The sequence below is a fragment of the Solea solea genome, chromosome 16 (genome assembly GCF_958295425.1).
Source record: "Solea solea chromosome 16, fSolSol10.1, whole genome shotgun sequence".
NCBI lineage: Eukaryota > Metazoa > Chordata > Actinopteri > Pleuronectiformes > Soleidae > Solea > Solea solea.
Window position 1 is genome coordinate 903,632 of NC_081149.1, and position 13,946 is coordinate 917,577.

The window sequence follows — 13,946 nt, forward strand, 5'->3', positions numbered from 1 at the left end:
AGAGGTAACGTTAGAAAATCAGAGGTTCAGAATTTCCCAGTCAAAATTTCCAGATGCATGTCATTCCCATTGCTGTGTGGCATCAGAAACTGATTCAAACTGAAGTCGGGGTAGATGGATTCGTGCTGAGTTCACAAGTAAGGACTCCAACTGTGAGTGGAGTTCCAGTGTACTTCTTTTAGTAAGTATGGAAAATTCCTACTGTCTCAAACGCAGCATTACTGTGATCCGCGAAAGCTGTCAATCTCAAATTACTGACAGATTACTTCACAGAGATGCGTTAGCCTACACATTATTTGGATGGGATTATCCAAGAAACGTTGGGAGGGCCAGCGGTGTTAAGATGGATGGAGGGGAGGATTGTGATGGCGAGGGAGGGAGTGGGAAGATGCATGGGTTGGAGATACAGACCTTTTAGATCAGGGGTGGGCAATTATTTTCCACAAGGGGCCACATGAGAAACAAAAAATATCGTTGAGGGCCGATCCAAATTTGAATTCATTTTAATTTAATTGTATCACTTTCATCTAAAAAAAAAGCAGTAAATTGTATTGTTTTGGTGTAAATTGGGCAGCATACAAACACACAATAAACACAATTACTAACCAACTCTATTGAAAATATCAAATGACTACACTATATAATGAATACTATTATACTATACTACTGTGGTGTGGTGTGGTGTAGTGCAGTGAATATACACCCACACACACACACACACACACGCAGAGCGCACCTGCACGCTTACACACTAATGCTGCAATCACACCGTACGAGTTTACATACGAGTGACGGTGCTTCGCTGGTTAGATAATGAACAGGGAGGGAGATAATGATAACTCCTGAACTTAAACCGAGACACTTGTAGCATAAAAGTACTACGGACCTCGTTCTTAACGTTGTCTTCTATATAGGCTGCCTCCGACTCCTTTGCGCGCTCGTCATCAGATAAGTTCTTATATTTCTCTTCGTGTTTGGTCACGTAGTAGCGATTCAGATTGTAATCCTTAAACACAGCGACTTGTGTACCACAAACGACTTGTGTACACGGCGTTACCTTTGACGCCTGTAAAGAAATATTTAGCAGTCCATGTCTTGTTGAAAATGCACCATTCGGAATTAACTTTTCTTTTTTTAACGTGAGTCGACATTTTTAGGGGGCCAGGGGTAACTGGCTAGCGTCACCTGTCGCTGTGCAGACAGACACAGATACGTGCGTCCATACGTCAGGCTTTTCAAAATAAAAGCAACACAGTTGTAGTGCATGCTCAGCATAAATACTCCATCTGTGTTTATGACTGACATACCGCGGGCCGGACAGGGACGCTTAAAGGGCCGTATGTGGCCCGCGGGCCGTAAAATGCCCAGGTCTGTTTTAGATTGTTCTTGTATTTGTGTTATGTGATTTTACTGTATATGATTGGTTGTTAAAATCTTTCTTTGTTAAATTATTGTCAATAATTGTTTAAACGATTATACATTATTGTGTTCAATAAAAGTGTATTTTCCTAAATCTTGAGACACCTCATATGACAGAAAAATGATAGAAAGTAGAAAATATTGACATTTAAGAAGCTGAAAAATGACAGAAAGTGGAAAATATTCACATTTTAGAAGCTGCAAATGTCACAAAGTAGAAAATATTCACATTTAAGAAGCTGCAAATGTCACAAAGTAGAAAATATTCACATTTAAGAAGCTGAAAAATGTCACAAAGTAGAAAAATTCACGTTTAAGAAGCTGAGAAATCACAGAGTAGAAAATATTCACATTTAAGAAGTTGAAAAATTACAGAAAGTAGAAAATATTCACATTTAAGTAGCTGAAAAATTACAGAAAGTTGAAAATATTCACATTTAAGAAGCTGAAAAATGACAGAAAGTAGAAAATATTCACATTTAAGAAGCTGAAAAATGTCACAAAGTAGAAAATATTCACATTTAAGAAGCTGAAAAATGTCACAAAGTAGAACATTTTCACATTTAAGAATTGAAAAATGACAGAAAGTAGAAAATATTCACATTTATAAAAGTAGTAAAAAGTAGAAAATATTCCCATTTAAGAAGTTGAAAAATGACAGAAAGTAGAAAATATTCACATTTAAGAAGCTGTAAAATGACAGAAAATAGAAAATATTCACATTTAAGAAGCTGCAAATGTCACAAAGTAGAAAATATTCACATTTAAGAAGCTTAAAAATGACAGAAAGTGGAAAATATTCAACAATTATTTTACATCTAATGACTATAACGTGATATCATTTTCATATAATAAATTAAATTAACATTTATTTATTTATTTTTCAGAATGTCCTAATCGCTTCCGATATGACTTTGGTTTGAAAACCGGAAATAACACTGCTTGGTTATGGCATGTAGAACCTGATAATGTAATAAATCCCTGATAATGTAATAACCCCGATAATGTAATAAAAATTTGCACTTGAGTCCATTGAAAATGTAATAAAACCTGATAATGTAATAACTTCCCGATAATGTAATACACTTTTTTACCAATAATGTAATAAAGTATTAACATCTTGAAATTCAAAGGCACTTGGCCGTGGCAGCCAATCAAACATGACGCTGAGGTCACCAAACAGGAAGTAAGCCAAATTCCCTGCAACCCTTTAACATATTTTAACCAAACTTGGTACATAGATTCATGACATCATCATTTGGTGACCTTTGACATCTGGGGGGATGTTAAACAGGAAGTTAGCTCATAGCTCTGCAAGGTTTTTATTTATCCAAACCAAACTTGGCACATAGTCTTATGACCCCCATCCTGATGATGTACGAATAACTTGGTGACCTTTGAACTCTATAAGAGCATTATAATCACAGTGAGTGTGATCATATCACAGTCAATCTATTACTTATTAATTATGAAACTGATGTTAGCATGTTCCATCCAGTTCAAATGCTTGTGCTTGGAGAGCCTGGATGCCGAAAGAAAGTTCAAATCCATGTTAAAAATAGTCATGATGAAGACATCAACCATAGAGTTCTAAGTTCTAAAATGTTGGCTTTAAAATGAGGTTGCTTTTCTGGATATTAGTTACTTGTGTGTTGTGTGTGTACGGTTGTGTGTTGAAATTAAAGGGGACATAATATGCAAAATCAACTTTTTAATCATTTTAATACTTATATTTGCGACTCTGGAGGCCCTACCAGTCGCCAAAGTGTGGAAAAAGAATACCCAGTCCTTTTTTCGTTGTCCCCCTTAGTGTAAGTATAGGTGATAAAACGCTCGATGTTGAATTCCCTGCGCTTATGACGGCAGCATGCGCATTTCACCACGAATGTTACCACCCCACCAGTAAGTTTACTTCGAGAGCTTGGTTAACTATTTTAAAGGCTTGCAGAGAAATTGGCTTACTTCCTGTTTGGTGACCTCAACGTCATGTTTGATTGGCTGCCACGGCCAAGTGCCTTTGAATTTCAAGATGTTGAATGCATTCGTGTGGCATGGTCTGAAGATCATCTGAACGATGTTTTGAGAAGATTACACAAAATGTGTGACAAGAGAAGCCATTAAAAGGTTATGGATCAAATCAAAGATGGCAGAAAATCCAATATGGCCGAAAAAAACATTAAGGATGCGTTGAACTCGGCTTGGCCCAAGGGTTCCAGTGATACATCGTTTTTGTGAAAAATGGATGAACAAGTCAAAAGTTAATGTACATACATGCATGTCCAACTTTGTCCTGTTGTTGGTGCTAGAGCTCTCGAGCTTGCGTTGCTTACACAGTATCACCACTTGAACCCAAGTAACGGGTGGTCTGCTGTTAAATTATTACAATATTGGGGAATTATTACATTATCAGGACCTGCGAAATGAAGGCTAACCTTATAATGTAATAACCTCCCGTTAATGTAATACTTTATTACATTATTGGTAAAAAGTGTATTTCATTTTTGGGAAATGCACTGTTATTACATTATCAGGTTTTATTACATTTCCAATGGACTCAAGTGCAAATTTTTATTACATTATCGGGGTTATTACATTATCAGGGATTTATTACATTATCAGGTTCTACAAGGCCGTTAAGGCATTTATTCGAGGTCAGATAATTAGTTACACAAGCAGTAAAACCAAAGGAATTTATAAAATAACTAGACAACTGGAATACGACATTAACATACTGGAGAAAAAGGTTTTCAGGAAGGAATTTTATATAGTCTGGAAAGATGGTTTTGTAGCTTACAAAAAGCCCTACACAAAGCTAGAGCTGCCTATTATTCTTCTTTAATTGAAGAAAATAAGAATAATCATAGATTTCTTTTCAGCACTGTAGCCAGGCTGACACAGAGCCACAGCTCCACTGAACCATCTATTCCTTTAACACTGAGCAGTGATGACTTTATGAAATTTTTTTGTGAATAAAATAACATCAATTAGAGATCATCAAAAATGGATCATCTCCTCCCTCATATTGGGACTGACTCATCTTTTAGCACAAGAGCTTTAGAAGCACCAGGTGCACAGTTAGACAGTTTCTCCCCTATAGATCTCCCTGAGTTAACATCATTAGTTTCATCATCTAAGTCATCAACCTGTCAGTTAGATCCTATCCCCACCAAACTGTTTAAAGATGTGTTTCCTTTAATTAGCAGCTCTATATTAACTCTAATTAATCTATCCTTATTAACTGGATATGTGCCCCAAACGTTTAAAATAGCAGTTATTAAACCCCTTCTCAAAAAAGCGACCCTTGACCCAGATATTTTAGCTAATTATCGACCTATATTTAATCTTCACTTTGTTTCTAAAATCTTAGAAAAGGCAGTTGCTAAGCAATTATGTGAATATTTGCACATTAATGGCCTGTTTGAAGATTTTCAGTCAGGTTTTAGAAACCATAGCACAGAAACAGCACTAGTTAAAGTTAGTAACGATCTCCTCTTGGCTTCAGATAATGGACTAGTTTCTTTACTTGTCCTGTTAGATCTTAGTGCTGCATTTGACACCATTGATCATAATATTCTACTGCAGAGATTGGAGCAGACTCTTGGGATCACAGATGCTGCCCTCTGCTGGTTTAAATCATACTTATCTGATAGATTCCAGTTTGTTCATGTTAATGATAAAGCCTCACTACAAACAACAGTTAATTGTGGAGTTCCACAAGGCTCAGTGCTTGGGCCTATACTTTTTACCTTATATATGCCTCCTCTAGGGAACATTATTAGGAAGCACAACATACACTTTCATTGTTATGCAGATGACACACAGCTATATTTATCAATGAGGCCGGATGAAATAAATCTGGTTGTTTAACTCCAGGAATGTCTCAGAGACATTAAGTCCTGGATGACCTGTAACTTTCTACTTTTAAACCCAGAAAAACCTGAGGTCATTAAACTCGGCCCTGAACACCTTAGAGAAAAACATTCTGATCACATTGTCACTTTAGATGACATCACCCTGGCTTCCAGTTCCACTGTGAGGAACCTTGGAGTTACTTTTGACCAGGAAATGTCATTTGATTCACACATAAAACTCATATCCAGAACAGCCTTCTTCCACCTGCGGAACATTATGAAAATTAGAAACATTCTGTCTTTACAGGATGCTGAAAAAATAGTTCATGCTTTTGTTACATCTAGATTAGATTACGGTAACTCCTTATTATCAGGATGTTCCAACAAGTCTGTTAGAACCCTTCAGTTCATTCAAAATGCTGGTTCTGTCAGAGACTTCTTCCTGTTAAGAGGGAGTTTTTTCTCTCCACTGATGCCTAGTGTTTGCTCATTGTGTGAACTGTAAGGGTTCTCTGCTCTCCTTGATGTTGTCTATGTACAGTGCCTTGAGATAATGTATGTTATGATTTGGCGCTATACAAATAAAATTGAATTTAATTGAATTGAATTCTGTCTGGAAAAACCCAAACCAGGATCAGTGTCTTAGTTTCATAAGAGCTGAGTCATTCCATACATCTGAAGCCCCACGCCCCACATACACACACACTCTTGTACAGCATTCTTAGTGAGGACACTCGTAGACAGAATTATAGGAATGACATTTATAGATAACCACAGTGACACAATGGTTGTCTTTACCAGTTGTTCCTGGCTGTCTTGGAGTTCCTGTCCCCAGCATGCTCTGTGTTTTTCTATTTGTGTCTGTTTTTGTGCGCATTCAGCTAGGATACGGCTTTTTCTGATTTTTTTTATTTTTCTACTGTCCCATAACATAAACCTCACAAATGAAGTAAACATCTCATAAGATATAGTTATATACCTTCAGTGTTTAATTTTACAATGATTTCACTGTTTGGATGGGTTTTTCTATTTGTGTCTGTTTTTGTGCGCATTCAGCTGGGATACGGCTGTTTTCTGATTTTTTTCATTTTGTGTGGGGGCCTGACCAGGATCAGTGTCTTAGTTTCATAAGAGCTGAGTCATTCCATACATCTGAAGCCCCACGCCCCACATTCACACACACTCTTGTACAGCATTCTTAGTGAGGACACTCGTAGACAGAATTATATGAATGACATATATAGATAACCACAGTGACACAATGGTTGTCTTTACCAGTTGTTCCTGGCTGTCTTGGAGTTCCTGTCCCCAGCATGCTCTGTGTGCTGATAGCTTGTGGAGACTGGTGAAGTCTCCATGAGATCTCTGCTCACTGTCATCATTTACTGCTGTAAAAAGCAGCAACAAAAAAACATAAAATTAAGGTGTGAACTGTTACATTTCTCCTTTTAATGACATGTAAAATAGAGTAATGACTCACACTCTTGACACTCGACTTGTTCTTTGCCAGATGACCCTGTTGACATTGCAGCTGATGGGGAGTGAGCTATAAGGAAAAAATGCTTCATACATTATTGTGCAAAGTAGATGAAGACAACAAATGTGCATAAAGATTCAATAGCATACCTAAGACTACCCTTCCATGGCTGTCACACTGCATTGCAACATCTGGAGGAACAATCTTGCTGTACTGGTGTTTAATTTTTGGTTCTTTGCCATGTTGTAGTGATGGAGAATGTTTTGTTGTAGAAATCTGTGCATTGATGGAGTTGTCAGATTCAAAAAATAATTGTTCTTTCTCATCCCTGAAAACAGCTGCTCCACACGCTGGCTGTTAATAAGACCAGCAAGTTCAGGCACAAGCTGTAGCTTTCTCAGAACCTCTCTCTGGTCTTTGCTATTTCCCTGGTGGAACACATCATTCAGAGCAAAATGCTGTGAGGACCCAGTGAGAGGGTGACCATCTTTGTCAGCTGGCATCTTTGGAAATTTCAGCCAAGGCATGTTGACATGAACCTTACCCTCTGAGGCCTGCTTAACATTCTCTGGGGTGGGATCAAGTAACCTTCATTGAAAAGGGGCAAAGATTCCTGGCTGCCTGTGGTTGGCATGCAGCGCCAGCCCCCTGGAATAATCGTACACTGACACATTGGGAAAGTGTTTCCAGGACAGCAAGAGCTCCACAAAGTCACGTGGACTCTCTGCTCTGAGGTTGAATTTGACAGAATACACAATCCCACATGGGTGAGTGATAACTGCCCAACCTCCTGTGAAATAACTGACATTAGGAGCAGTTACAGCTAACCTACTACATAATGATAATCTAATTTCTTTAACACATCAACGTATAACAAAGTGGAATTATTTTCAACATTCCATATCATTTCACTTACGGAGGCTCCCCACACTTTCTCAACCTTTCTCACACCTTTCTCACACCTTGTTGTAGTTTTCTCTGACAGTCTGATGACAAGATCCACCTTGGACCCTTTGTCGTCCATGCCACATTGTTTGCACAGTGCCCTGACCTCCTCTACCTGTCGTGAAAATGCAATGAAATTGATATTGTTAATATAGCTGACATATTTTTTGTAAGCATCGACTAATTCCCCTTCAAGTTCACACACTCATCCGTGAGGCGCTCCTCATTAATTTGTTCATCCTCATTAAGGTTATCATCCCCATCATTGGCCGTTTTGGGGCTTGTGCACTTTTTTGCACACCTCCGGGTGTGTGGGCCAATCCAGGGGGCCCAGTGATGATAGGGGGCACAACAAAGGGGTTCTTCCGACCATCTTTGTGAACAAATGTGATGAGTATTAGCTATTATTATCACAACATTAAACACATATTAATATACTTTACTCTCTCTCAAACTGTTCTTAAGCTGTTCTGTATTTTGACAAGACTTACATGGAATGAATCGCCGACTGATTATTTCTGTGGCCACAGCATATACCAGGTTTATGTCCACATTACCATCATAACCATCAGGTGGTCTTGGGATTTCACTCACTGTTAAAATAACAGTTTTTTATTCATCGCTCGATTACTAAACCGAAAAACATTGTGAACACAACAGTTTATGCAGCATTATTCAAGGGCATCATAATTATTTATAATAAATAAATATGATGTTACACAATTCAGATAGATACAAGGTACTATACAAACAATGAAGATACATTATGTGAGAGAATAGATTATGAAGCTCACCTGGCATATTAAAAACGCCTTTTTTCTGGAGGACCATTACAATGACCGCTGGGATGTATCCACATGAAACACAACTGTACGTGTAATCATGGTTGGTTAGGGCCTCAAAGTGAAGGTATGCCTGCAGAATTCTTTCACCTTCTCTGTTGTCTCTATAATTTCTATCACTTTACTGATAGCTGTATGGGTCTGGAAAATGATGAGAAACAGGAGTATTCCAATGTTATAAAATTTCAAAATAAAAGTTAGACTTGCATCTTCATCATTTATTTTACAGTAATGATCTGTAATTTATAAATTATAATAAAGGTGGAACAAGCAAGGATAAATATATATTATTAGTGTGCTTGTGGGAGCAAAGCACATCTAACCGTTTTATCGTATTATTCTACCCACATTTTTTTGTCTGTGTGCGCATGTGTATGTATGTGTGCGTGAGTGAGTACCTGTAGTGCATTCCTGACCATCAGGCACAAGTGCAGAGACAGGATGATGTGGATACCCTCCTCCCACTCCTGGTGTCTGTATATCATGCCACAGTTCAGGCAGGATTTCCTATATGTTGATATTCCTAAAAACACAGTCCAACCAAAGATGATGGTTATTGCTTGCATGTCATTTGAGAAGAGTAGAATTTTTTTTTCTGTTTCTCATGTACATATAAATTATGTAACACACTAACTGAAAACACAATAGAAAGACCTGTGACGGTACCAACCTTCAACTACACCTGTGCTTGTCAGGATCTTGCCTTTTGATGTTACGAGTTGTTATGGAAAGCTGTCCTGTGTTCTTCCCTCTCTCGACTGCACTATGATAGCCAGAGGTATATCTGCTGGTGAGGAGGTATTCAAGTATCCTCGCTATGTATCTGTCATCTGGTGGATAACTGTTGTCTTTAGAGTCACTGACATGTTGGACTGTGGTGATCTGGGTAAGATTGAGTGTCTACGCCTCGAAATAGCTCCCTCTTTGTGACAAACAGATGCCATTTTGCAACAGCTTTGTGAATACAAGACTGTCTCGCTTTAGAGCAGGGACAATGCCAGTTGTTTTGCTTTGAGTCATATGACACAATCGCTCTTCCCAACCTACTGTAATAGGTTGTCTTTTTTTCATAAACGGAGATATGAAATTTGGATGGTGGACCACCCACAGTCAGGTGCACAGACAGAGGCACGCCCTCTGCATCAGCATTTTGCTGCCAACGCGAGAGGCCGGCTTTACGCTCGTCACCAAACCATTTATTGTCCACCATGGTTTCCAAGGCCTCACCTGTTAGTGTCACGGTTTGACCGTCAGTGCGTGGGCAATACAATAAAGTTTGTATGTGGTGGCACTCAAAAGGCAACATCCCGCTCCTTCGAGCAAAGTCAGCGTTTAGACGACACTGGTCGACCTCACACATGATCTTTTGTGTTGGCCCCCACATATTCTTCATGACATTGTTATTATTCTTCATGCCTTGCAGGACCAGAAAAGGATTTCTCAACTGCAAACAAACCATGCGTAGCATCAACACACTGAGAGGCCAAAACCTGTCCTTCGACACCGTCACAAAGAGGTGGGTGTGTTTTCTCCTGCAGTGTGTTATTTTGTTTAAAATTACCTTGCAGTGAGGACAACTGAATTTCTTTTGTCTATTATATGGTTTAGGAGCCAATGGGTGCCTCGCGGGGGCCTGAGTGAGGGCCTCTGCATGCTGAGCGGGGGCCTGAGCGGAGGCTTTTGGGTGCTGAGTGGGGGCCTGTGCAGGGGCCTGTGCAGGGGCCTGGGCGGAGGCTTTTGGGTGCTGAGTAGGGGCCTGTGCGGGGGCCTGAGTGGAGGCTTTTGGGTGCTGAGTGAGGGCCTGTGCAGGGGCCTGTGGGAGGGCCTGTGTGGGGGCCTGAGCGGAGGCTTTTGGGTGCTGAGTAGGGGCCTGTGCGGGGGCCTGAGCGGAGGTTTTTGGGTGCTGAGTGGGGGCCTGTGCAGGGGCCTGTGTGGGGGCCTGTGTGGGGGCCTCTGGGTGCAGAGCAGGGAGAAAAAACTGCTGCACAGGGGCCACAAAGTGTTGTGCAGGGCCTGCAGCATGATCCTCCTCTTGTGCCTTATAAATTGCATTCTATTTAATATTGTTGCTGCACAATAGCAGCAATGAAAATTAGTTGCTTTCCGACAACTTAAGCCACACTTAATCATCCTGTACTCTGTAAGACAGAAATGAAGGGAGTAAGATTCATACTTGTGAAAAAATACTAATTAATTAATTTGTGTAAATATGTAAGATAAGCACCTTTGTGTTTCATGGATGAATGGCCTTTTATATGGTTGTAAACATACTGACAGAATGGACAGTGAAAAAGTTCACTGTCGGTGCATTTCTGGATGGTTGCTGTTTCACCATCAACAAGTACATTAATGTGTCTCTATATATCAGAGGGAAAAAGAATATACATATAAAGCATCATTTAAACCCCAGCTAAAACATAACTTTTACCATCTGAAAGTGACATGTATCGGTTTTTTTTCTGTGTGTTTTTTTTTACCACATTTACCTCATCAACGATGGCCTCAGGAAGAGGAATTGAATCGGCCTACGCTTGATGAGAGGCCTCGATTACACCTGTCATGCACACACGCACACACTAAAACACACAGGCAACACAAGGTCAATCAAAGTAGCTGTTGGTATCCCATGGACACAGAGAATGAATGAAGGAATGTATTTCAATACATTTATTTTGATTATTGACAACGCAGAATTACAATATCAAAATGTAATGCACTACACAAAGACTAAGGCCATGCATTAAATGTTGATATTCAAATCCTGTTATTGTGCCTTATCATACTCTAATTGAAGTAAATGATTTATTGATTACTTTCTTTATTTCTCTCAGACATATTCTAGGGTAGAAACACACACAAACACAGTGCATTAGTTACCATCTATACAGCCATTGATTGCAATGCCATAGGGCTTTTAACTTATCGTAGCCGTCCATGTGCCAAAGTGCATTTGGCCCTGCAGCTGTAACTGTCGTCTTCTCAAGCGTCGTCCTCGCCTTAATTCCAAACCTTGTGGATCAACTAACTTGATAATGCGTCTTATCCCCGCACAGGCCCCCACTCAGCACCCAAAAGCCTCCGCTCAGGTCCCTGCACAGACCCCTGCACAGAGAATTATTGTGTCACAGTATCTTGTGACACAATAAAAAAGACTGGTTCTTCCTTCTGAAGAGACCAAGTCTTTTACAAATTCTCTTTAAAGTTCTGACATTTACTACTATATGATTGTTATGTGCTAAAATTGTGTGACAGAGTGAATGTGCGTGCACCACAGGAAAATCCCCCAGCAGTCTAGGTCTATAGCAGCAGAACTAAGAGATGGTCCAGGTTTCCCTGAACCAGCTCTAACTATAAGCTTTATCAAAAAGGAAAGTTTTAAGTCTAACTTTAAATACAGAGAGAGGCTCCGCCTCCCGAACTGTCATTGAAAGCTGGTTCCACAGGAGAGGAGCCTGGTAACTGAAGGCTCCGCCTCCCATTCTGCTCTTACAGACTCTGAGAACCACAAGTAAACCTGTATTTTTGTGACCTAAGTGGTCTGTTAGGGTGATAAGGTAAGACTAGGTCTTTCAGGTATGAAGGGGCCTGACCATTAAGTGCTTTGTACGTGAGGAGGAGGATTTTAAATTGAATTCTAAACTGTGGGTGGAGCCAGTGTAGAGAAGCTAACACTGGAGTTATATGGTCTCTCTTTCTAGTTCCTGTCAGAACTCGTGCTGCAGCATTTTGAATGAACTGAAGGGTTCTAACAGACTTGTTGGAACATCCTGATAATAAGGAGTTACAGTAATCTAATCTAGATGTAACAAAAGCATGAACTAGTTTTTCAGCATCCTGTAAAGACAGAATGTTTCTAATTTTCATAATGTTCCGCAGGTGGAAGAAGGCTGTTCTGGATATGAGTTTTATGTGTGAATCAAATGACATTTCCTGGTCAAAAGTAACTCCAAAGTTCCTCACAGTGGACCTGGAAGCCATGGCAATGTGATCAGAAAGTTTTTCTCTGAGGTGTTTAGGGCCGAGTATAAAAGTTTAAAAGTAGAAAGTTACAGGTCATCCAGGACTTAATGTCTCTGAGACATTCCTGGAGTTGAACAACCTGATTTATTTCATCCGGCCTCATTGATAAATATAGCTGGAAAGGGACTCTCCTGCCGAAGTGGTCCTTACAGGGTACCCATAGTTCTGACTTTAAACTCAGAATTCTGAGATTAAAGTCAGAATTCTGAGATTAAAGTCAGAATTTTGAGTTTAAACTCAGAATAAAGTCAGAATTTAAAATATTTAAAATATTAAAGTTTCTCCTTTTTATTTATTTGAATCTGCATTTATGATTCAGATAAAATGTTTGTTTTTGTTTTAAGTTAGAATTTCAACATCTTGTACATAAATGGTTCCTGTTCAGAGATAACGCGGAGCCAACTTATGTCCACACAGGACTCTGACTGTCTTCTGCGTCCAGGTAGAGGCCGGACGTCTCCGTCCCCCTCTGACGTCTCCGTAGGACACCTGTGGACTTCCAGTCTATCCCACTTCTGACACCAAACTTGTCGTGGAACTTTTCTTGTGTCTCTGAGAATGAAAGAAAAACTGTTGTTGAATTTTTTTGAATTGAATTGAAGAATGGGCAGCCTGCTGAGGGGCTCTTTGTGTTTTCCCTCAGTTTACTTTTTTAAATTGCAAAAATGCTGTTGCAAACACAATTATGGGTTCATCAAGTTATGTGTGCGAGCTGTCAATAAACCTCATCAAAGCAGTCGTTGCATGTTGGGATTTCTTTTATTTAGAAACTGGTCAGAATAAGGCAGTGGAGCAGGCAATATTATGTAAACCCAAAGTCAATAAAGCAGGGCCCTATTTAAGTCATTACAGGGTGAGGTAGTGCTGTCCAGGACAGTTACATGTACTGTATCACATGATGATCCAGTAGCATGAAGCTACCTTTGAGTGCTCACTGCTGTGTCCAGGTTTTCAATATTTGCATTTTTGTGATTGTGCGTTCAATGAATGCCTGTAACATTCAGTGGTTTGAGAATGATTTATAAAACTCTGCAGTTATAACATCGGTACCGGGAGATTTAGTATTTTCTTATTGAGGCAAAGGAATCAACAACCTACTCCCCAGCAATAGAGGTGTCACAAAAGGTTCTGTCCGTCTTATCAATAGTTCTAGAGTTCTTAAGTGAGTTTAAAAATACAGTTGAAGCCTCTTCACTTCATTTAGAATTGTATAGGTTATTGAAGGAGTTGGAAATGACACCTGCTCTAAAGGTTTCTGTGACCAAATGTTCTTATTTACGTCATGTCTGCTTCCGCTGTGCCATGAGCTTCTCCGGGCCTGAAGCTGTTACTGCATTAAGTTAGAGCGTGACTTTCTAGCGTGGGCATTATCGACCTGTGAAGCAAAATAAG